At 39.6% G+C, this 22,879-nt stretch overlaps 1 long non-coding RNA gene across 1 annotated transcript in view; it reads right to left on the bottom strand.

Annotated features, from left to right (window-relative positions):
* The window catches only part of LOC148149738 (uncharacterized), a 58,811-nt gene extending 36,447 nt beyond the window's left edge, over positions 1 to 22,364 (bottom strand). Inside the window, exon 1 of the long non-coding RNA XR_015757342.1 lies at positions 21,674 to 22,364. This is a non-coding gene — a long non-coding RNA (uncharacterized LOC148149738). The remainder of the gene's footprint in view (positions 1 to 21,673) is intronic.
* Positions 22,365 to 22,879: the final 515 nt, after the last annotated feature.

The following is a 22,879-nucleotide window of genomic DNA, read 5'->3' as shown; positions in this document are numbered from 1 at the left end:
GAGGTTAAAAGTGCTACCATGTCAGCAGTTAACCTAATTTATCTGGGGACACCCCAAGAGTGTCAGGTGGTGACAACAAAAGATCCCAAGGTACAATTTGAATCAAAACAAAAAGGAGGGTGTACTAGTAAAGAGAACATAGGGATTACCCAAGGCAAGAGAATGACGGAGACAGTAATAGGAGAATAGCAAAGGAATGCAAATCACCCTGAAAGATTTTTGTTGGTGGCTCCTCATCTGTCCAAGATAGAGAACGGAGAACTGGCTGTGGAATCTATATTGAAGGTGAAGAAGGATGAATTGAACCTTCAAGAATATGCTGGCCAAAATGGTGCAGCAGCACTAGACCACTTGCCTGATGGTCCTTCCTCATGTCTTGATGATAAGAAACACTGTAGCTTCTCTACAGGATTCACCCCTTACAGGTTGATGACATGCCGAAAGATGTGGGTCTGAAGTCTCTGCTAGGAATATATCTATCTGAGCCAGAAATAGATGGAATAATGAAAGATAAATGGGTTCAACAGCTGGTTGAGAATATAAAATAAGTGAATTATGTGATTGCAAATAATATGAGATAGAAGAAAGAACAAAGTAAGGCCCACTTTGACTCCAAGAGCTGCAAGTGGGGCAACAGGTAATAATATTGGTACATCAAAAGACATCCTTCCTCGCCTCTAGATTTGCAGGGCCAAATGAAGTGATAGACAAAGCAAGTCTGTCAGTATAATAAGTGCCAACAGCCCCTAAGAAGAGCGGCTAGTATCATATTAACTAGTTAAAACCATCTGGAAGGGGCCAAGGTAAATATCGCATTTAAACACAATGTTGGGAGAATGTGATGCCCCAAAGTCAGGAAACTTTGGGACTGGTTTTGGAATCATAGGATCAGAGCAACCTGATAAAATGTAGATCTGGCAGATGCACCATTATCTCCCAACCCCTTAGGAGTCATATGGACTCCTCAGGCTCATCAATGGAAATGAAAATGAAGGGAAAAGAAAAAAAACGAAGACAATGGATGAAAGATTTAGCTTCCAACCAAACTGGATGAGGGGAAGGGATGGAAAGTTGAAACCAGCCCTTAATGTACATGAATTGTCTGAGGTGGTGAGGAGATTAGCATGAGACAAGTTATAGAATAAACTGTAAATAAGAACTGAAACTATGCTTGTTTCACAGGAAACTAAGACATGATAAAATAGAGGAAGACCCAAACGTGGGAGAATCGATAGTCATCGTCATCTTCCTTAGAATTGTGATTAGTGTGAGCAAGGGATCTTGGGGCAGCCAGCTGATGGAGGGAAGGGGATGGCTATGATTGAGTCCGAGCATAAAACCTTATGTATTTGAACAAATGTCACCAATAGCCATCAAATTCTGTTTAAGCTGGAACCCGACAAGAAACTGAGTTTAACTCTATCTATCCACCTCAATGATACAGACAAAGATTTACAGCAGTTTGTAGCTATGGAACTTCCATCTATTCCACATTTCACCACAGACTGGGTGAAGATCATCTTCAGAAAAGGGAAGTTTTCCATAAATCGACTATGCACAGGAAGGAGCTAAAACTCATACAGAAGAGGCAGATAGGGACTTGCAGGCTCCAGGTTTCTGAAGTAAAATTTGAAATTGGGGACTGAATATTCAGGTTCATATGTGGATCAGAATTGTGTCTCACATGATTGTTGTACTGCAATTTGTTAGATCTATTGTTGCAATAGTCTTATTTTGTGTTTTTTTTTAAACTAGAACGTTAAGAAATGGAAAGGACTGACCATAGGGATTGGTCTTAGATTCTGAAAGATAATTTGCAAAGAAGAGGGTTTGTAATGTATTGCTTATTATAGGGTAGGAATAATATCAACATAACTAGTTCATAGTATTTCTTACTATTCCTTTATTGTCATTTGTATTGATATTATGCCTATCTTGCAGGATGTGGAAAGCATATAACAATATATTTACCATGGAACAAAAGGGAAATGAATAAGATATTTTAATATGATTTGTAACTTTGATTGCATTTATGACTATGGTTTTGATAAGTACAGTGATTTAAATGGCATTTCAAATAAATACAAATGAAGTAATGCTTTATTGATAATACATTGTTATAAGGAGGTAATGCTCACCACTATCTGGAGGTACCCTGGAGGATGTAGCAAATCCAGTAAGGCTGATCTCAGATAAATCTTTGTTTCAATAAGGCATACACTTCGCCCTGAGACCTGTGTATAAAGGCATCCAGAAGATCCTTGATTTTCAGCAGCAGCGCTACAAAGAATAACTCTGCAGGAAGTACTGTACAGGAGGCATGGTGAAGACATTGAGAAAAGATCCAGCCTGATCAGCTGCCAGAACCCAGGGTAATGAAAGACAGTGATTGAGATATCTCTAGTAGTTAAAAGCATATGTTGTTTGTTTAACTTAATAAATCAATTGAGTTTTAGAGAGTCTGAGTATCTACACTGTATCTTTGTGCAGAATAAAGTGCTACAGTTGCACAGAAGGTGCAGAGAGAGATTAACGTTGGAGAGGTATGTTTAAAAGTCTGATAACAGCAAGGAAGAAGCAGTTCTTGAATCTGTTTGTATATGTACTCCAACTTTTATATCTATCTGCCTGATGGTGGAGCGTGGAAGAGAGTATAGCCGGGGTGGGAGGGGGCTTTAATTATGTTGGTTGGATGAGAGCTACAGAATGGGCAGGGGCTATTGAGAGCGTGTGGAACTGTGTGGGGTGTGGATGGGTTGATGATGAACACTCATGCATGAACTGAGGTAATGCTGCAGCTGATGGAGGCAGGTTTTTCCACTCCATCATGTATCCACTTCCATTTCTGCCTTTGCCACCTTTGGGAGGTGGCAGCCATGACTCCAGCCCATTCTATTCATCCAGCAATGCAAATACCGTAGGAGAACATTGTGCAGTCAGGGTCACAATGGCAGGAAATGGCCTAAAATATGATTTCTGCCTTGAAGATGAAAATTAGGTTACTCTGTTAGCCGTTGACTAAGCAGTTAGACATATCAATGAAAAGACTGATTGTTTTTTGTTAGATTTACTTTGTCTCCTGTACTTTGTTTCTGTAAATCTTTCTACTTTGTGACCTGTGAAATTTCAATAAATGAAAAATAAATATTTAGTGGCTTCTCAGTCTTAAATGCAACTTCATGACTGTGGTATTAAAAATTTAGGCAAAACTTGCCTGTGGTGATGATACAGGAATGTCGAAACCTGCATTTAACTTAAATACTTAAAGGAAGTATTGTTACTTTCCATTCTCTTGTGTTAGATAACATCTATGTAATGCATGTAGTTTATATTACGCAATGTCTTTACATGGTTAAATCCAGATTAATAATCAGTTTTTTTTAGATTAGATTAGATTCCCTACAGTGTGGAAACAGGCCCTTCAGCCCAATTATTCCACACTGACCCTCCGAAGAGTAACCCACCCAGACCCATTCCCCTAACTAATGCACCTAACTCTATGGGCAATTTAGCATGACCAATTCACTTAAACTACACATCTTTGTGACTGTGGGAGGAAACCGGAGCACCCGGAGGAAACCCATGCAGACACGGGGAGAATGTGCAAACTCCACACAGACAGTCACCCGAGGCTGGAGCCGAACCCGGGTCCCTGGCGCTGTGAGGCAGCAGCGCTAACTACTGAGCCATCGTGCCGCGCCCTTTGTGATACAGTTATTTTGGACAAAGATAATGACATTGAATGGATTTTGCATAGTACACGTAAGTGATATTAGTGAGTTTTGAGAAGATTTGTAGCTCAGGTTGTGTGTGTTATCACTGTGATATGTACTGTTTGAAAGAATGAAATATATTGCAAATGAAGACAAACAAATATTTCATCAAAGCAGTAGTACTTGAGCTGATTTGAGCTACCAATGAATGATATCAAATATTCAAATATGATATGTATAATACCTTTTATCTTAACAAATAATAGAAATGTTAGATTAGAAATTAGAAATATGTGAAATGATTATGATTTATTTCAGGAAAGAATTCAGAAGCAGTCTTTTGATCAATACCTTTTGTTTTATAAAACTTATCTCTGGAATATTGAGAAATTCCAACATTTCAATGGAATAAGTGGAATGGTTTGAATATTAAAACATAGAAAACAGGAGCCTGTTCTCCCGTTCAATATGATCATGGCTGATTATCCAACTCAGTCCTCTGTTCCCACTTTCTCCCCATACCCTTTAGCTCCAAGAACTATATCTAATTCCTTCTTGAAAACATTCAATGTTTTGGCCTCAACTGCTTTCTGTGGCAGACCATCCCATTGCCTCACCATCCCTTCAAACTAAAAATTATAAATTAAGATTATAATAACACAAATCAATTTACCATAAAATAATTGTTATCTGTCATGCAGACGCCTAATCCACAGAAATTTGGTAAAATATTGCTGGGCTAGAATTGTTCTGAGATACATCTATCAGGCAGCTCTGTGTGGTTTCCAAAATTCTTCTATTAGATTAATTAATTGCAAATAAATGGGAAAAATTAGAAGCAACATTTTCAGACAAAAACAATAAAGGTTTCAACACTCTAGTATTAGATGGCAAAACGTTTTCAATTTTGGTACTTTGCCTCATGAAGACAAAATGTCAATGAGTTTAGAAATGGTAGAGTGCATGCTTTGGGTCTGGGTGGGTTACTCTTCGGAGGGTCTGAAAGGCCTGTTTCTACGCTGTAGGGGATCTAATCTAATCTAATCTAATCTAATCTAATCTAAATGAGAATATTTCCTGCATTGAGGCAACTACCACAGGTTAGAACAAGAGATTGTTCACCCTGAGCCTATGATGTTTCATCTATAGTGGTTAATGTGACAAGCTTTCCAGATGTGTCCAAACTGCTCATTTATTGAGTTATCTTTTACATAGAAAAAAAATCTAGTTCTGATAAACAAATATACTAAATTATTTCTACCCTTTACTGGCCGAAGAATTGTGCCAATACAAAGTCAGAATTACAGCAAAAGGGTAAGTCAGTTATTTAATTGGCTGAACTGAAACCAGTTTATCTGTTTGAGGATTAGTTTTTAGACAGTCTCAGTATATGCTATACTCTTGCTGCCTAATTGTATGCACTGTACACAGGAATGAGTAGTTTTGTGCATCAAAATATAAGTACTTAAAATGTTAAAAAAAAGCTTTGTTCAGAAATATTCTACCTTAAAGAGACATGTTTCTGTTTTGCCTTGTCTCTATAACATTTTCTTCTAAGAATATAAACTATAATTTTGTAATCTAATATTATTGGTGGGGATTTAAAAAGTTGGGAGCATTGATCTTTTTCTCACAGGAGCTTAATATAAAAACAGACTGTGAACTTTATAATACAATATATAGAATAAGATTAGTGGGACACGTTGTTAACAGTTGACTGAAAATTTAAAAATGAGTACCATGTTTTTAAATTCAATCGTTAAATCTTGTTAAACATTAATATAACATCAAAACTGACCTTTCCTACCACTTACATTTTTTAAAAGGGATCTTATTTTCAAAGAAAATATAATCTATAGGTGAAGTATTCTTTCAGATCTCTTTATCCAAAGAGGTGGTTTGAAATGGTCTGAGCTTTGAGTTACATTATCATCTCTGTCAAAGAGATGTATGATCTGCATATTGATTGTGTTGCTTTGACCTGAAGTCCACATAAATTTAAACAGCTGCAGCTTAGTTATACCTACAGGGAATCTACCTTGCTCAAGATTAATTTAATTCACGAGAATGATTCTATAAATTTTCTGAAGATCTGAAAAAAGAATCTATTTTTAATGTTGATGGAACAGCCCACTTTTAAATGAGTACACTTAAAACCTATTTAGGTGGTCACTGAACCATGTCAAAACAATGGCACAGTAAATGAAAGATCTATATTACTACATGTCTCATGTCACAATAGAGGAAGGTGGAAAAAAAAGAGTTTAATACTGATAGTTAATCAATGAGGTCAGTGACCTGCTGTACATATTGTGAAATAAATAATTCTAATAAAGTCACAGTTCTGAGGAGATGTGATCCCACAATTCATTTTTAAATAACTTAATAAAATGAGACCTTGATGATATCATTTGTGCACAGTGAGGAACTGAGGCCTCCACAGATGAGGAAATTGCAAATCTTGGTGAGTTCATCAATGACTACAGCAGGATCAACATGATTTGATTCAACGTTACTGGGTCATAGGTGAAACAAAAGATCAGCAAGCATTCATCCTCATGGCCATTTAGTATCAGGTATTGGAAAGTTCTCTTGATGGTCCCATTGCTTACTAATTCTCTTTATTCTTGACGTGACAGTCATAGTAGCCATTTTGAGTAAAAAACATACAAGTAGCTAAAGACCGCGGGAACATAGATATTCATAGTCATTGACCGCAGGAAGAAATAAAAATAAGTAAGCATAATAATACCAGCCCTGTAGCACTAACTTACATTTAACTTGACCCACCTATTGGGAAACTGCTTGCCATTGCTACCAGTGGAGCCTAATAAGATTTAACAGTAAGGTTCCATCCAAACCGTTTGCATTGTCCTCCCAACACGACCTCCACAATGAGTGGAAAACTATCCACAAGTATCTATAAGTCTATTATATTGAAGAAATCTCCTCAACTTTTGTTATGCAACATGCCTTAGTTCAGTACCACTTTGCATTGAGAATAAAATGAGCCATGATAGCACTTAAATGACAAAAAAAGTGGAAGGGTCAAGTTTCACTGCACACCCACCTGAGTAGCAATTGGTTGGATTGGATTATCTGTCATGATTAGTCATCAAACAAACTACAGTCAAAGAAATTAAATTCTAAACGGCTGGCAGTCAGCTTCCCAGGTAACAGCACTGGTGGTTCAGACCATCACCCGCCCCAGTTTGTGTGATTTTGGATACATTTTAATTTTTATGTAGAGCCAACAAGGGTACAAAGGTTTGGAGTGCTGAATCTTACAGGAAGTCCCACTGCTGATATAGAAATGGGTAACACCAACAGCCCCATTCCAGTTATCAGGCAGCAAGTATCCAGGATGGCATATTGTCAGTGATATTAAAGTGTGGAGCTGGAAAACGCACAGGTCAAGCAGCATCAGAAGAGCCAGAGACCTAATGTTCCGAGCAGGACCCTTCGTTAGTCTTGATGAGGGGTCCTGCCAGAAATGTTGACTTTCCTGTTCCTCTGATGCAAGTTGACCTGCTGTGCTTTTTCCAGATCCACATTTATTGACTCTGACTTTCCAGCATCTGCAGTCCTCATTATCTCCATATTGTCAGTGATGGTCAATTACAAGACAGGTGCCAGGGCCTCCATCCAATTAAAGACAGCAGCCTCCAGTCAGTTCGTCCATTATGCGATGGATGCGTTCTTGTGCAACTCCGCTTTATAGAAAAGTCGAGCCTTAGAAACAGCGCTTAAAATGTTGGTGCTGTAATCTCATTACAGCCAACTCAACAGCATCCCCAATTCATCAATTGCGTTACAGTGAACTTGTGTTGATGAAATCCACATTATAATAGAACAACCTGTATTTCTAAGATCTATCTACCCTGTTCAAAGAGCCAGGAATTCAGGAACCTCTGACAGTGCCACTGTTAGTGCTGGCCAGGGCTGTCAGTGTCGCTTTCAGAAAGGGGCACCCTCGGTTGCAGTATGCCCTCAAGGATAGATGAGTTCAGCTCGATGTTGTCAGGGTCTAGTGGTTCGGGGAGTTGAGTTCATGGTGCAACGGTGATGCCTTTGCCATAAAAGCTGATATTGCTGCTGAGGGGCCCAGCTAGGACTATTAATAAAAGTGGGTGTCGTCTGGAATTGGTGAAGGTGGCATCACAGTTACCTTGGAGACAAGGTGCAGCACTCAGTTGGTCATTTAAGTGGTTCAGTTAACTGCCAGGATGTTGGTCATACCACTACTGCTGGTTATAGTCTGATTTTGGGAAGACATCTAGCATCTCTCGTGATGCATTCCCTCACCATATTGCTGGCAGTCTTAACTCCCAGTCCACTGTCAATGCGTTAGGAAAGTTCAGCCCAGAGATTAAGCAATAGCATCTCATTCCCTAATGGCTCAATGTGGTGGGAAGTGTATAGCTGGAAAAGATGAACTTGGAGGATTGCTGTTTCGATTATCTGTACTATATGGAGTTTGCAGGTCCCAGACTTTAGGGTTACTTCAATGGTCCCCATGCTGTAGCAATGCGTGGAATAGTCATCAATATTTCTGCTCTTCGTGCTACTTAGTAATCTCTGCTGAAGTGTGCTAGCAGTAAGAACAGTGTTGGGCATGTATCTGCTACTTCTCCAGGATACTCCTTCCAGAATAATAAGCTGCCAATCCACATTATCTCAGCTCACCAGAGGAAAATTGCATGGCACTAGATGGCAACCACAGCCAGCACCACAATAGATTAGAATTTAATCCAGGTTTAGTGAATCCAGTGTCCTAATGAAAGGTTCTGACCTGCAATGTTGACTCCCCTGCTCCTCTGAATGCTGCTTGGCCCGCTATGCTTTTTCCAGCTCCACACTTTATCGAATCAATCCGGTGTCCAGGTTATCTCCTGATACAATATCATGTCTAGATCTCTGAAACAATTTTAGACTGCAAAGTCACTAATTGAGGCAGAGGTGAGTGGATACTAAACATAACAATGCTGAGGAACTACAGGTGCTGGAAATCAGAAACAAATGCAGACTTACTGGAAAAAATGCAGCCTGTCTGGCAGCATATGTGGAGATAAAGCAGATTTAATGTTTTAGGTCTGGTGACCCTTCTTCAGAATTGATTCTGACCCAAAATGTTAATCCTACATTTTCTCCACAAATGATGCCAGACCTGCTGAGTTTTTCCTGCAATTTCTGCTTTTGTTCCTAATTAGTGGCACTGGGCTCTGCTTGGAGACAGAAACAGGTTCAACGTTCAAAACCAGGTGGCAAATATGACAGGGCTTGCTGTTATCCTGCAGATTGAAACATGTAAGAGAGTAAGAGGGCTAGAATCCTCACACTGCATACATTGTCAAATGGCAATCGCAAGATACTTCCTGATTGTTCAAGTAATGTCAGAAATCAAATTAAAACTGCAGTGTAGCCTACAAAGCCATCTAATATGAGGTGACTAAGTGGCCAGCATTAAGTCAATTTGAGGATTAAGGACAACGTGGTTGGAAAACATCATTAAAACTGAAGTACAATACTGAGATTTAAAAATGTCCCATGTAGGAGCAAATTACTGCGATGCTGGAACCTGTACTGAGAAGAAAAATTGCTGAAAATCACATTGGGTCAGACAGCATCCATGGAGACAGCGCAAGCCAATGAGTCTAGATGACTCTTCATCAGAGCTGATGTGAAGTGTCGAGGGGACAGCATTTATGCAATAGTGGGGAGGGGGTTGTGGCAGAGTGCTGGGGGAGAAAGCCTGTTACAGTGACTGGCTACAGGAAGGTCAGGGTCATGCTTGCACACAGACTAGAGATGTTCTGCAAAGTGGTCACCCATTCCTTCCCTTTCTTTTAGTTTTACTTGTTGCATTTTCTATCACCATATCCTCTCTCCTCTGCCCCCACCCCAGTGGGATTCTCTGTTCTTTCCATTAGACACGCTATTGTTCTGCCATTCTCACATTCCAATCACATAACCTGGACTACCAGTAGCCTTGCTCTCCCAGCACTCTACCTTTCCCCCCCCCCCTCCCCCCCCCCCAACTGTAGCCTAAATGCTGTCCCCTCCACACTTCACATTAGCTCTGATGAAGAGTCATCTCGACTAGAAACATTAGCTTGCTCTCTGTCCAATGCTCTCTGACCCATTGTGATTTCCTGCATTTTTTGTTTTCAGTCTAAAAATGTCCTTGTTAAGATTGCCTATTTGAGAAGGCCAAGTCTTGGAATCCAATGCACCCCATTGGTAAGATGAAACTGGAGCTGTTATCAGAAAATTCAGCATTCAGGATCACTTTCCAATCATTTAAATGTTGAAATAAGGTCAGTTCTTGCCAGTCGCATGACTTCGCACTTTTTAGCCCGAAAGCACCCATCAGAGAATTCGAAGCATGGGTTTTACATGATTAGGCTTTATGTTCCTGTGCAAACCAATTCTTTGAGGTGTCTGAATTCAAATTCTGCTTCACCTCCACATCTGCAGAATTATGTGAAGAAATGATCAGTTCAAATATTTCACACTTGATTAGCTGTGTATATGCATCTCTATTGCATGCAGGGATCCTTTATGGGAGGTCTACAGACCTCGACCCTGATGGAACCAAAAAAGCAAAGATATGCTTTTATTTGAAAAAGTTATCTTGAAATAATCTAAACTGTGACAGTGTGGGACCTCTACTTTCACTACTGATATACAGTATACAGGCAAAAACTATGTTTGCTCTTCATATATTCCAAAGACATTACAATCATTCCTAATCAATCAGTTTAACTAAAGATTAGCACTGGCTGTATCACAATGCAGGAAACACAACTAAATTCTCATCAAAGATCGCGCAATCTGTTGAATGTATTGTCCATACAGTCAATCATTGAACTGGCATGTCACTGAAAGTACTGTATGAAAGGGACAAATTAAATATTATGATAAATTTTCTACTTGGTTTCAGTTTGTATCTGAATGAAATATAATTTCAAAAGCTTGTTGGCAACAATTAAAGAGTTACAAGTAAAGATAGCGTAAAAGTGACATTTATGTTTTTGTTGATTACAATTATTTATTTCATGTGCCGTAATTATGACTGACCAAGGTTCAATTGATCACTTGCTGTATCCTAATGGGAAACAATGAAAATGAAGATATGCTTTACTGTTCCACATTGACTGCCAATGTGAATGGGCATTGCACCTCCTAGTGACGATTGCATGGTACAGACGTTTCTCCATTCATCATGTATACCATTTAAATATATATTTTCAATGCATATAAAGTTTTGAATGGAAATGTGAATGTACATCGGGGAATTAATTCAAGGGTGTGATGTTCCTGTCATTGTTTTAGTTAAAACAAAGGCCATTGTGTGAGCTGCACAGTTTTGTAGCATTCAAAGGAATAACTTATGTCACATCTTCAACTATGGAATGAAAGATTTTAAGATGTTATGGCAGGTGATTTACTGGCTAATTGGTAACATTGAATTTTCTGTTCCCTAGTTGATCTAGTAGTGAGTTTAGTTTCGGTTGTGCATGTCACCCATATTTATGACCCAGAAATGAATAATTTATCTTTTTGAATGTATCTAAATTGTTGCTTCTGTTAATAGCAAAGACTGAAAAATGGAAGACAGAAAAAGAGACCAAAATGTTGCAATTTCAAGAGACAAAACTGAATATTTTTATACAAAATGTTCTTGGCTTTCTCAGAATATTTCTCACATGCAAATGTGATATTTGTCAACTGAAAGGGGATCTCACATACACTTGCAATCAAGCCTGTATGATAATGAGTTATGGTGTAATCATGCAACTAAGTTGTGTTATAATGATTTTAATAGTGGAACTTTTTAAGGGTGTTAGTGTGCATTTAAATATGTGCTATTTTGAAGCATAAATATGTACAGTTAGCAAGGAAAGAGCCTTAAGGTTGTGTAAAGATTTGACATGGATTGAAAATGAAATCACCACTCGATGACCCCCAGCCCACCTTCGCTCAGGTTTAGTTTTCAGGGGGGCAGGATTTCCCTTCCAAGGGTCCCTAATCCCAGATAGACCTGTCTCTGGCCATTTAACCAATAGAAGCAACATAGGGTGCTTGCCAGTTTTCAAATGGTGGATGGTACTATCTTTGCAAACATTAAGTTCCAACTATGTCTCCTTAATTAAACTTGATTTATTAGTCTGTTTTTAAATAATAACAAGCTCTTAATTTTGAAATGTCAAATTAAATCTGTGTTTCAGTTTGGTCATTGAAAACAAATTGATATCCAGGTACTGTTGGACAGTATTGCCTTGGTGACTTTGTTAAACTATACAACTACTTCTGCTTCTGTTCACAGACCTATGGATTGTCAATATTTTACGTCTGTGCTCTAAAGAGGGTGACCTTGTAGTACTAAAATGAGAAACACTTCTCACAGGGCCATATTTCTTTATTATGTTCTATTTTTCAATCTTCCAAGTTAGATGATGCATTGGATATCCTGATATCCCCTTTCTTTGACCAGTGCCCAGAGTCAAATTGACCTACTGTGCACAACTGATCTTATCTCTCCTCCCAAAGTAATTCTTTTACACACAGATCACAATGCGAATGCTTAGTTTGCCTCATAATCCTTAATATTATTGTAGTCTATGATGAAGAAGTATTAGAGACTGACAAAGGAATTGCCAACCAACCGAGTTTCATGACCACATGCTTCATAAATTTGAAGAATTTGATAATGGACACACGGAATCATAGAATCACGAAGTCATACCGCATGGAAACAGATCCTTCAGTCCAACTCATCCATGCCCGACCAGACATTCCAATCTGACTTACTCACATTTGTCAGCTTTTGGCCCATATCCCTCTAAACCATTCCTATTCATGTACCCATCCAAATGCCTTTTAAATGTTATAATTGTACCTGCCTCCACAACTTGTTCTGGCAGCTCATTCCATACATGCGACACCCTCCGCACAAAGAAAGTTGCCCCTCAGGACTTTTCAAATCTTTCCCCTCTCACACCAAGCCAAATCTTTCCCCTCTCACATTATACCTATGTCCTCTGGTTTTGGACTCCCTCATCCTCGGAAAAAGACCATAGTTATTCACCCTATCCATACTCCTCATGATTTTATAAACCTCTATTAGATCACCCCTTAGTCTCTGATGTTCTAGGGAAAGAAGCCCCAGCCTATTTAGCCTCGCCCTACAGTCTCAAACCCTCCAACCCTGGAAAATTCTATGTAAATCTTTTCTGCACCTTATCAAGTTTAACAATTTCCTTCCTACAGAAGGTCTGTAGGTAGTAGCATCCAGAGCTAACATTTCAGTGGACAATCTGTCATGTAGGGCAAATTATTCAATAATGTAAACAGGGAGAGCACAGATAGGAATTTGCTGTGGAGTGGCTCTATCTTTAGAACAGAAAGTGGAAGGGCCAATAAGGGCGGAGGAAGATATCTACACTGAGCTTAAAGGTTTCAAGAGATATGTGACCTATTATTTACAGAGATTGTACATTTCAAAATGAATATTCCACTACACACCTTTACAATTCTTCCAATGTAATGTTCATGTAAGTTCACACTGGGAGGTTGAGTAGAACTCCCAGTGATATAACAATAGATATCAAAATTCTTGTAAGTAATGCTAATGTTCTGTGAATCTTAAACATCTACACGTAAGCCATAAATATGATCTCTGACACAAAAAAGACTGAAGCATTGGCAATCAGACAACCAACTAGGTGTAAGGATAGACTTGAAAGGCTTGTCATATGCAAATAACCGACAGCGGAAGGAATTGGTCTCAGGATCCCCCAAAAGGAAAGCAAATGTAAAAAGGGAAATGATCCTCTTTGTCTCATTTATAAAAGGGAATGAACATTTCAGATATTTCTTTAGAATTTCTGAGCTATAAAAACTCAACATCACTTTTCAGATAAGGGAGAGATTCCCATACAAACTTTATCTAGTTAACAACACTGTAGAAAAAAGAAACATGCATTCCTCTTTACAAATTAGCTGCAAGCAGTTAAACTAGCTGGTTGCCTGAGTGGCAAACATAATAAAATAAATCATCTTTTCAATCCCTTTAACAACTAACCTCAGGTTTGCAGTCACCTTGACATAACGATGCTACTGGCAATGGTCAATACAACAGCAGCTGAGACCAAACCTATGAGTTCTCAGCATTGATTCTCCTTCACACATTTTGGATTAGTGATATCTATTCCATGTAGCCACAACTGTTATCTTCAACAAGACAGTTTAATGTCAAACTATTTGTCTTATGTATTTCAGATAATGTAAAAAAAAGACCTTTATTAGCAACACTATTCAATGGTTAATATTTTATAGAATTTCACATGTTACAATACCTGTGGGGGGAATTATAAACCACTAGGATAACAAAAATTGCTAAATGGCCCACAAAGAAGCAATTACCAACAAGACTTCAATTATTCTAACTTTAACAAAATCAGAATCGTCATAAATTAAGTTTAAATTTACAGGTGAATGACTCTTGCAATAAAGATAAATTTCACTCTCAGTGGTGGGATGGGTGCAGGCAGAAACATGTCTTATGCAACCACAGCTATCCTCAGACAGGTGTTCTTGCTGCATTCTGAGCTTCACACTCAGTGCCATGTGTTACCATACGCACACTCTAGACCGCTCTCAGAGCTACCAAGTCCCTCAGTTCCACTTCACTCTCCAGCTCATTCAACAAGAAAGTTCTGAAAACAGACTACTAAAAATAATTTTTTTCTTTAACTTGTCGGCATTAAAGGACACAGGATGCAACAAATTAGAATACCCATGCCCCTCTGGAAACCACCTCCCATCCCCTTCCCTCTGACTCTATCATCCCTCCCAACCCCACCTCCTGTCAAGTATTTGCTGTCCCTTCTGACCTTATGCTCTCTGATGGTGAACGTTCTGTAATCGGCAAAGGTTTCAGTTTTATCCCTTTGTGTCCCATCCTCAATGAATTCCAGGCACAACATGATCTTGAACTTTTCTTCTGTTGCCTTCACCTCCGTGCCCCTTTGTTTGGACAAGAGTCCTCTCCCCATCCCACAGACTCCTTCACCCAGCTCTAACACTCTCCTTCCACCTGGACCCCACCCTTTGGCCTTTTACCTGCACTTGACCTGTTCATTAAGAACTGCCGATGTGACATTGGTCACCTCAAATTCTCTGCCTGTCCTCAACCAATGCAATATATTTCCCTGTGAACTGACTGCACTGTGTGCTCTCAGATCCAGCTCTGACTTTGTAATTAAGCCTGCCAAAAAGAGAGCTGCTGTTGTCAGCTGGCGGACTGACTTCTATATTGCAGAGGCTGAACGTCAGTTCTCAGATATCTCCTCCTATATCCCCCAGACCATGACCCCAGCATGGAACACCAGGCTATTATGTCCATCACAGTCAGTAAACTTATTTCATCTGGTGACCACCCCACTACTGCCGCCAAGCTCATAGTTCCCCAACTCTGCACAGCTCGCTTCTACCTCCTTCCCAAAATCCACAAACAGGACTGCCCAGGCAGACCCATTGTTTCTGCCTGTTCCTGCCCAACAGAACTCATCTCTTTCTCCCTTAACTCAATTATTTTCTCCCCGTGACCAGTCCCTTCCCACTTACATCCACAATTCTTCCGACACTTTACATCATTTTCAGAATTTCCAGTTTGCAGGCTCCAGCTGCCTCCTCTTCACCATGGACGGGCAATCCCTTTACACATCCATTCCCCCTCAGGATGGTCTTGGGGCTCTCCACTTCTTCCTGGAGAAAAGGCCTGAACCGTTCCCATCCACCACCACCCTCCTCTGCTTGGCTGAGCTCATCCTCAATCTGAACGACTTCTCTTTTAACTCTCCTCACTGTCTTCAGGTCAAAGGTCTGGGCATGGGCCATGGTTAGTCCTGTCTCTTTGTGGGGTACATTCAAAATTCCTCGTTCAAGACCTACTCTGGCCCTCACCCACATATCTTTCTCTAGTCCATTGATGACATCATCAGTGTTCCTTCCATCTCTCATCCGGAATTGGAAAAATCATCAATTTTGCTTCCAATTTCCACCCCAGTCTCACTTTGATCTGGTCCATCTCTGATTCCTTCCTTCCCTTCAGTCAGTATCCACTGCAAATTTACCAACTCCCACAGTTTTCTTGACTGTACATTCTCCCTCTCTACTTCCTGGAAAGACTCTGTTCCGTTCTCCCAATTCTTTCATCTCCATCTCATCTGTTCCAATGATGCTAACATTGATAAGGGGCCTCCGAAATATCACCTTCTTCCTTAACTGAGGATTTGCTATTACTGCATTTGACAGGGCCCTCAGCTAGTTCTGAACCATCTTCCAAGCTTTGACCATCACTCCTCTCTTTCCTCTCAAAGCAACAGTAGGATACCCCTAGTCCTCACCTGCCATCCCACCAGCATCCATGTCCAGAGGATCATGGGTTGCTATTTTTGCAACCTCCAGCAGGATACCATTACCAGATTCACATTCCCCTCCCCTCCTGTATTCGCAACAACCATTCCCTCCCAGCTGCCCTAGCCCACCACTCCTCCACTCCTAACACTCCCACACAAATGTACTGCATTTCCATGCCTTCTTAGAAGGAGTAACACCGCCCATTTACTTCCTCCCTCCTCACTATCCAAGGTCCCAGACACATCTTTCAGATTAAGCATTGATTTACCTGCATTTCACTCATTCTAGTCTAATGCACTCACTGCTCATAATGCAATCTCCTCTACTTGGGGAGATGAAGTGCAGACTGGGCGACTGCTTTGCAGAACACCTACATTCTGTCGGCATACATAACCCTGAGCTTCCAGTTGCCTGCCATTTCAACACACCATTGTGTTACCTGGCCAACATCTCTCTCACAGGCTACTGTGCTCCAGCAAAGCTCAGCTCAAGCTGGAAGAACAACACCTCATTTTCCGCTTGGAAACCCTTCAACCTTCTGGACTCAATATTGAGTTCAATTATTTCAGGACCTGAGCACCTTCTCCTATGTCCTTACCCTAACCCCCACACACCCAGGCTCTGTTGTCACATAAACCGCTATCACATATAACTTATTGTCAGCCACTAACAGTCTCCATTAGCAGCTATTCATTCTCCCAGGCTGACTATACCCATTCCTTTGATTGCCCAACTGTTTTTCTCTCTCTCTGGGCTCCATATCCACCCATCATTTACTCTTTTCCCTTTCCCTCCGACCCTTTTTCTAGCATACATACCAATGCTATAATCAGTTCTGAAGAAGGGTCACTGGACCCAAAACTCTGCTTTCTCACCACAATGCTAATTGACCTACTGAGATTTTTCCAGCAATTTCTGATTTTGTATAAATATTTTCTTCACTCCCCAAAAAATACGACACCACGTAATTTCATAGTTCCACAAAATGCTGTCTTTTTTTATCCATACAGGTCAGATCAGGAAGCATGTCTAACAATAGCTTTCATCTTCAGGTTTTATGAATATGATCATTATCAGTAAGGCACACTTCAAAGAAACTTCATTCCCACTGGTCACCACAGTCCTGATGGTAGCTTTCCAGAGTTCCATTTTACCTACTCACCAAAGAATATCTTGGTTCACCATTTGGCCCTTTCTAGGAAAATACCTAGATTGACAGTCTCTCTGAGCTCTTCACACAGTTTTCCAGGTTTTGGATATTTTTTAATTAACTTACACATTGCCCCTACCTCCTGCCAAAGAGAAAATCTAATCTCTCTCTGAGGGAGATTTTCTTTCTGTCTTCCCAAGAGTTTTGTGTATTTATTTTTTCTGTTCTAGTCTGTTTTATCTTTGTGTCTGGCAGTCATATAACTTCTGGTCTTAACTTCCTTCCTGGTTCGTACTATTTTCAGCTCAAGATTGGAAGGTCATATGGACTGGTTTTTTTTTAATTTTATTCAAGCAAGTTACAATTGATCCCTTTACAATGGATGCAAACTCCTGAATGTCTTCTATATATGTTTTGAGAATAATTGCAGATTCCTATGACATTTTAAAGTAATTATGAGTTTCTATTTACTGTACTGCTTCTGGGTTAAACATTATCACACATATGTTTTATTCAATTTGAAATTATGGGGTCATTTTAGATTGAGATAACTGGTTGTGGAATGTTCAAACTGAGGTACGCTTCAGTCTAATTCCATCAAAATTGTGGATTTTTTACTTTACATTTTGTTAAGCTTACTGGATAAGCAGTATCTAGGTATTATAATGCCCTATATCTGATGAAACAGTAATACATCTGCTTGGATGAATTTACTAGCTCATCAGTTGTTGGCAACAGTAGATTTATTTATTTCACATTTGTGGATATATTCTATTCAGGGAAATGTCTACAAATTGAAAAGATAAAAAACCCTTGAGGCATGAGGATCGACAATTCCTGTTCCCTCCCTCCCCTTCTTCTTCTTTACAGTTCAATAATGATTTTTGAGAAGGTGTGCGTCGAAGAAGAGATTTTCCCAGCGATATCAAGATTCACATCAATTTTAGCAAAATAGTGCCTGTGGTTATCAATGAAAATGATGATTAAAAAAGTCAATGGTCAATTTTTCTACTGATCTATTTTACAGCAATGAAGTAAATTGGCTTTTAACAATTCTAAAGGTTAACATCATTATGTTCATTAACAGAGTGGAAAACCTTGCTAACAATATTTTTATCCAATTTCTGCTCTTTTCAGCCCAAATTTTCATCAAATGTTAAATTCAACCCAACATTCATGTCAAAAGGAAAAGTCAGAAATTTTTAATATGCTTCAAGGCAACTGATTTTTAAATGACAGGCTAAGAATCTGAGGGAGCCTATTGATGAGACTGTGCAAGAGTAAATTAGGTTCTCAGTTTTTTTGCTAGCCAATAATTGGCTTCTAAAAGCAAGCTGAAATATTGCAGGAAAGAATAACTGTTTCAGTACATAACCTGGAGAAACTTCTCAGCATCTTTGTTTCTTTAGATACACTAGTGTTCTAAACCTATAATTAATTACATGGCTTATTTCTTGGTTACTCCAATAAATTAGCTTTGTATATCATGTAGCACTGCCTCCATTTCACCAGACGGAAAACAGGTGTTTCTGTTTCCTATTTGCACTTTAGTTATCTTTTCTGCTTACTTTTGTAATCATCTTTGAGCAGTTTCAGGTATACAGTTCTCAAAGTCCTTTATCGCCTGCACCCTGGAATTTTTCATCTACTTGTATGTCAACACTACAGTGTGAAGTTATTCTTTGGACAGCAACTTCTTACCTGCTTGTTGGAGATGTTAGAACTAGAGGTCACTGTTTAATAATAAGGGGTCACCCATTAAAGACAGATACAGAGATTTCTTTTCCTGTAGAAGGTTGAGTCTTTGGAAGTTTCTTTCCCTAAAGACATTGGAAGCAGAGTCTTTGAATTTTTTAAGGCAGACGTATATATATTTTTGATTAGCAAGGAGATGTAAGGTTACCAAGGGTAGGCAGGAATGTGAAGTAATCAGATCAGCAAAGTTCTTACTGAAAGGCGGAGCAGTACCGATATTGGGGATGGTTAAGAATCATTGTTAGTGCTTCTTCTGAAAGACTGTCCATATTGTGTTCTGATCTGGCTTGCCATGGGCCAACAAAGAGACAGAAGGGTTATCGGTTAGCACAAGAGCAAACAGCAGCAGATACCTGAAAGCTCAATTCAACAACAAGGTGGCTAGTAGAATATGAGGGTGGAAATAGAGTGGGAAAAGATGATAAGGTGGACACTCGACTTGTGCACTGTTTGCTTGAACCCTATCACTTGCTAAGTTCCAGGGCTGCCAATTGAACATTAAGTCCATGGCAGCATTTTCCATTGATATAAGCACCTGAGTAGTTTGTGACACTTGTTCCTCTATGTGTGTCTTCTTTTACTGTGAACCAGCTTTTCCTGTAGATGTGTGTGACAGGTGTATTAGTACTTCAGTGGTGTTTGAAAGTGTGGGGATATAATTGTGGATATGGTGACAGATTCATAAAGCTCAAATGACGAGATTTAAAAGGCTTTGTGTTAGAAGAGTGTGACAAAGAGTTGGAGGGAGAAAACTGGTGACTGCTGGAGCTGCAGGTGGTGTATGTTGGACTTACTTCAACAGAACGTCAAAGCATTGACCTTTTTAGATTCTGCTGCCCAGTCATTGGAATGATACTGCACATATTCGAAGATTTAAACATCAGTTCAATTTTCTCTGCTCCTCTCAATTGTTTAAAGTTTCGTTGTTTGCTATCTCTATGAAATCTCATCCTCACCAAAATAAAGTATCGCTTTACTTTGTTTTTGCCGTAGCAACCATTTGGCATCTAATTATTGAATCTATGAGGTGTGTATCTCTACCTTAAATCACGTGCTGTTTTCTTGACAATTAATCTGTGCCAATAGATGATAAATGTTTAGACTATACTTCATAATGTTGAACAAAAACATATTGTTAAAATGACTACTGAAAATCAGGTGAAAATCAGCAGTATAAGCTCCAAATAGTCTCAAGACACAAGAAAGTAACTAATTAAATATGGAAAATCATAATCGACCTGAAACATTCACACATCCATTTGTTTCAGGATGCAATAGTAACTAATGTACTCAAGCATGTCAACTGACTCAACTTTCTGCTTTGTCAGAGCCAAAAATGCTTTTGGAATTAATGTGTGAATGTGATGATTGTGAAGAGGCCCCCGTCGAATTATTATTGCATTATGTTGAACCCAAAGTGTCAAATCACAACACAGCATATTTTTGACCTGACTACCCATCTTATTTGGAAAATAATTTTTATCTTCAAACAGGACATATAGGTGAGACCAACCCAACCTCCACTCCCGGCACCTTCCCCTGCAACCGCAGGAGGTACAAGACTTGCGCCCACACCTCCCCCCTCACCTCCCTCCAAGGCCCCAAAGGAAACTTCCATATCCGCCACAGATTCACCTGCACCTCCAAACACATCATCTATTGCATCCTCTGCACCCGATGTGGCCTCCTCTATATTGGGGAGACAGGCCGCCTACTTGCGGAGCGTTTCAGAGAACACCTCTGGGACACCCGGACCAACCAACCCAACCACCCTGTGGCTCAACACTTTAACTCCCCCTCCCACTCCACCAAGGACATGCAGGTGTTTGGACTCCTCCATCGCCAGACCACAACAACACGACGGTTGGAGGAAGAGCGCCTCATCTTCCGCCTAGGAACCCTCCAACCACAAGGGATGAACTCGGATTTCACCAGTTTCCTCATTTCCCCTCCCCCCACCTTGTCTCAGTCAAATCCATCGAATTCAGCACCGCCTTCCTAACCTGTAATCTTCTTCCTGACCTCTCCGCCCCCACCCCAGTCTGACCTATCACCCTCACCTTAACCTCTTTCCACCTATCACATTTCCGACGCCCCTCCCCCAAGTCCCTCCTCCCTACCTTTTATCTTAGCCTGCTGGACAAACTTTCCTCATTCCTGAAGAAGGGCTTATGCCCGAAACGTCGATTCTCCTGTTCCCTGGATGCTGCCTGACCTGCTGCGCTTTTCCAGCAACACATTTTCAGCACATAGGTGAGACAACCATGTTTATTGCCTGTTTTTAAAGTGACAAGAATGATCTAGTTACAAACAAAGAAGCCAGCAGAAAGCCATTGAACTAACTGCAGTCCACTGAGTAGCCAAAGTGATAAATATAGTAATGCCTTGAGAGTGGGGGAAAGACACTCCAAAAAATTGTTCCAATGTCAAGTTCCACCTGAGAATAAACTTCCTGGCAATTCCACAATAAGAAACCTTAGCTTTCTGAGATCCTTTGTTGTTCAAGTGCTTCACTTCAGCCAATGTACAAATTCATCCAAGAAACTACAGGTCTGCAATGAAAGGGAAACTAAGACAATTGCACATTGTGACCATACTGTTTCCTTTTTTGATCGGTATTTAAACTTACAGTACGTTTTGATTGAGTGATATAGGTTCTTAAACTGCTGGGCCAAGTGTGAAACAGCAAGAGTGTGATGGGCAATAAATGGTGTCCTAGTGCAGGACGCCTTGAATCTGTGAACGAATAAGAGATAAACAACTTTATTTTCAAACTTATATAAAAGCTTGATGTTGAAATCATTTAAATTGGAATGAACATTGTGAGAGCAAAAAACACATGCCTCATGCAAAACATGATTATCACAGGCAGTAAGGAAACATATAACTCTCTCTGTGACAAAAGCAACAGTCACATCAGAGATTCCTGAGGCACTCTTGTATATTTTCAACAAAGAGCTTGTTTATATCCACGCCGGAAATTCAACTGAACAGGAATTGGGTATGAGGAGGTATATTCATGTGTAATAAATGTTTATTTATACAATTGCGAATGAATCTTTAATCGTGAGAAAGCATTACTCTTCTGTCAGTATTTAATCTTCAGAAAGAGAAATCCAAATTTTAGTCTTTGAAGTTGAGAACTGGAATCCAGATGTATCACCGAAATTATCATAGAATGAATTTTAAAAGATACTTGCTGTCTTGTATGGATTTTTCTGCACCATAACTTTTGCCTGGTTTGCCAAGTCAGAATGTAATACCCTGCCATGCTGAAAGAATCTATTTCTCTGCAGAGCAAGTAAAACTTCCTGATTTAATAGGTGAGTGCTGCTACCTACTGTTTGCCCTGCGTTTGGCATGCTATTCTTTTTCCCTCCCTATTGGTGTGTGTGTGTGTGTGTGTGTGTGTACAACTGCAAATATACCAGTGAATGGTTTTTCAAAAAATTTAGATAATTTGTAGACTGTTGCATGAGGATCTAAATTTTTCAAAACTCACAGGCAACGTTCCTTTTTGTGCTATCTGATGCAGGGTTATAAAACCTGTTTTATATGTCTATAGTTTTGATTCACGTGGCATGTAGAAAAAGAATCATCTGCTTGTAAGTATTTTCCTCTGAAGGATTTGTTTCTCTTTGTCAGAAGATGCACAAATTAAAACAAAACAAATAGACTGGGATTTGAAAATGTGTCAAGTTTTAAAGTCAGTGTGTGCCAAAAATGCCTAAATTTCTTTAATTGCAAATCAAACAACTGTACGGAAGTAAACTTTTGTGCATTCTAAGAGTTTTAAGGTATAAAATTCCTTTAATTTAAATAACTGGGCTTGTTA

The sequence above is a fragment of the Chiloscyllium plagiosum genome, unplaced genomic scaffold (assembly GCF_037043375.1).
Source record: "Chiloscyllium plagiosum isolate Xiang-an unplaced genomic scaffold, Cpla_swu_hap1 HiC_scaffold_6, whole genome shotgun sequence".
Lineage (NCBI taxonomy): Eukaryota > Metazoa > Chordata > Chondrichthyes > Orectolobiformes > Hemiscylliidae > Chiloscyllium > Chiloscyllium plagiosum.
This window is presented reverse-complemented; position numbering and strand designations above follow the sequence as displayed.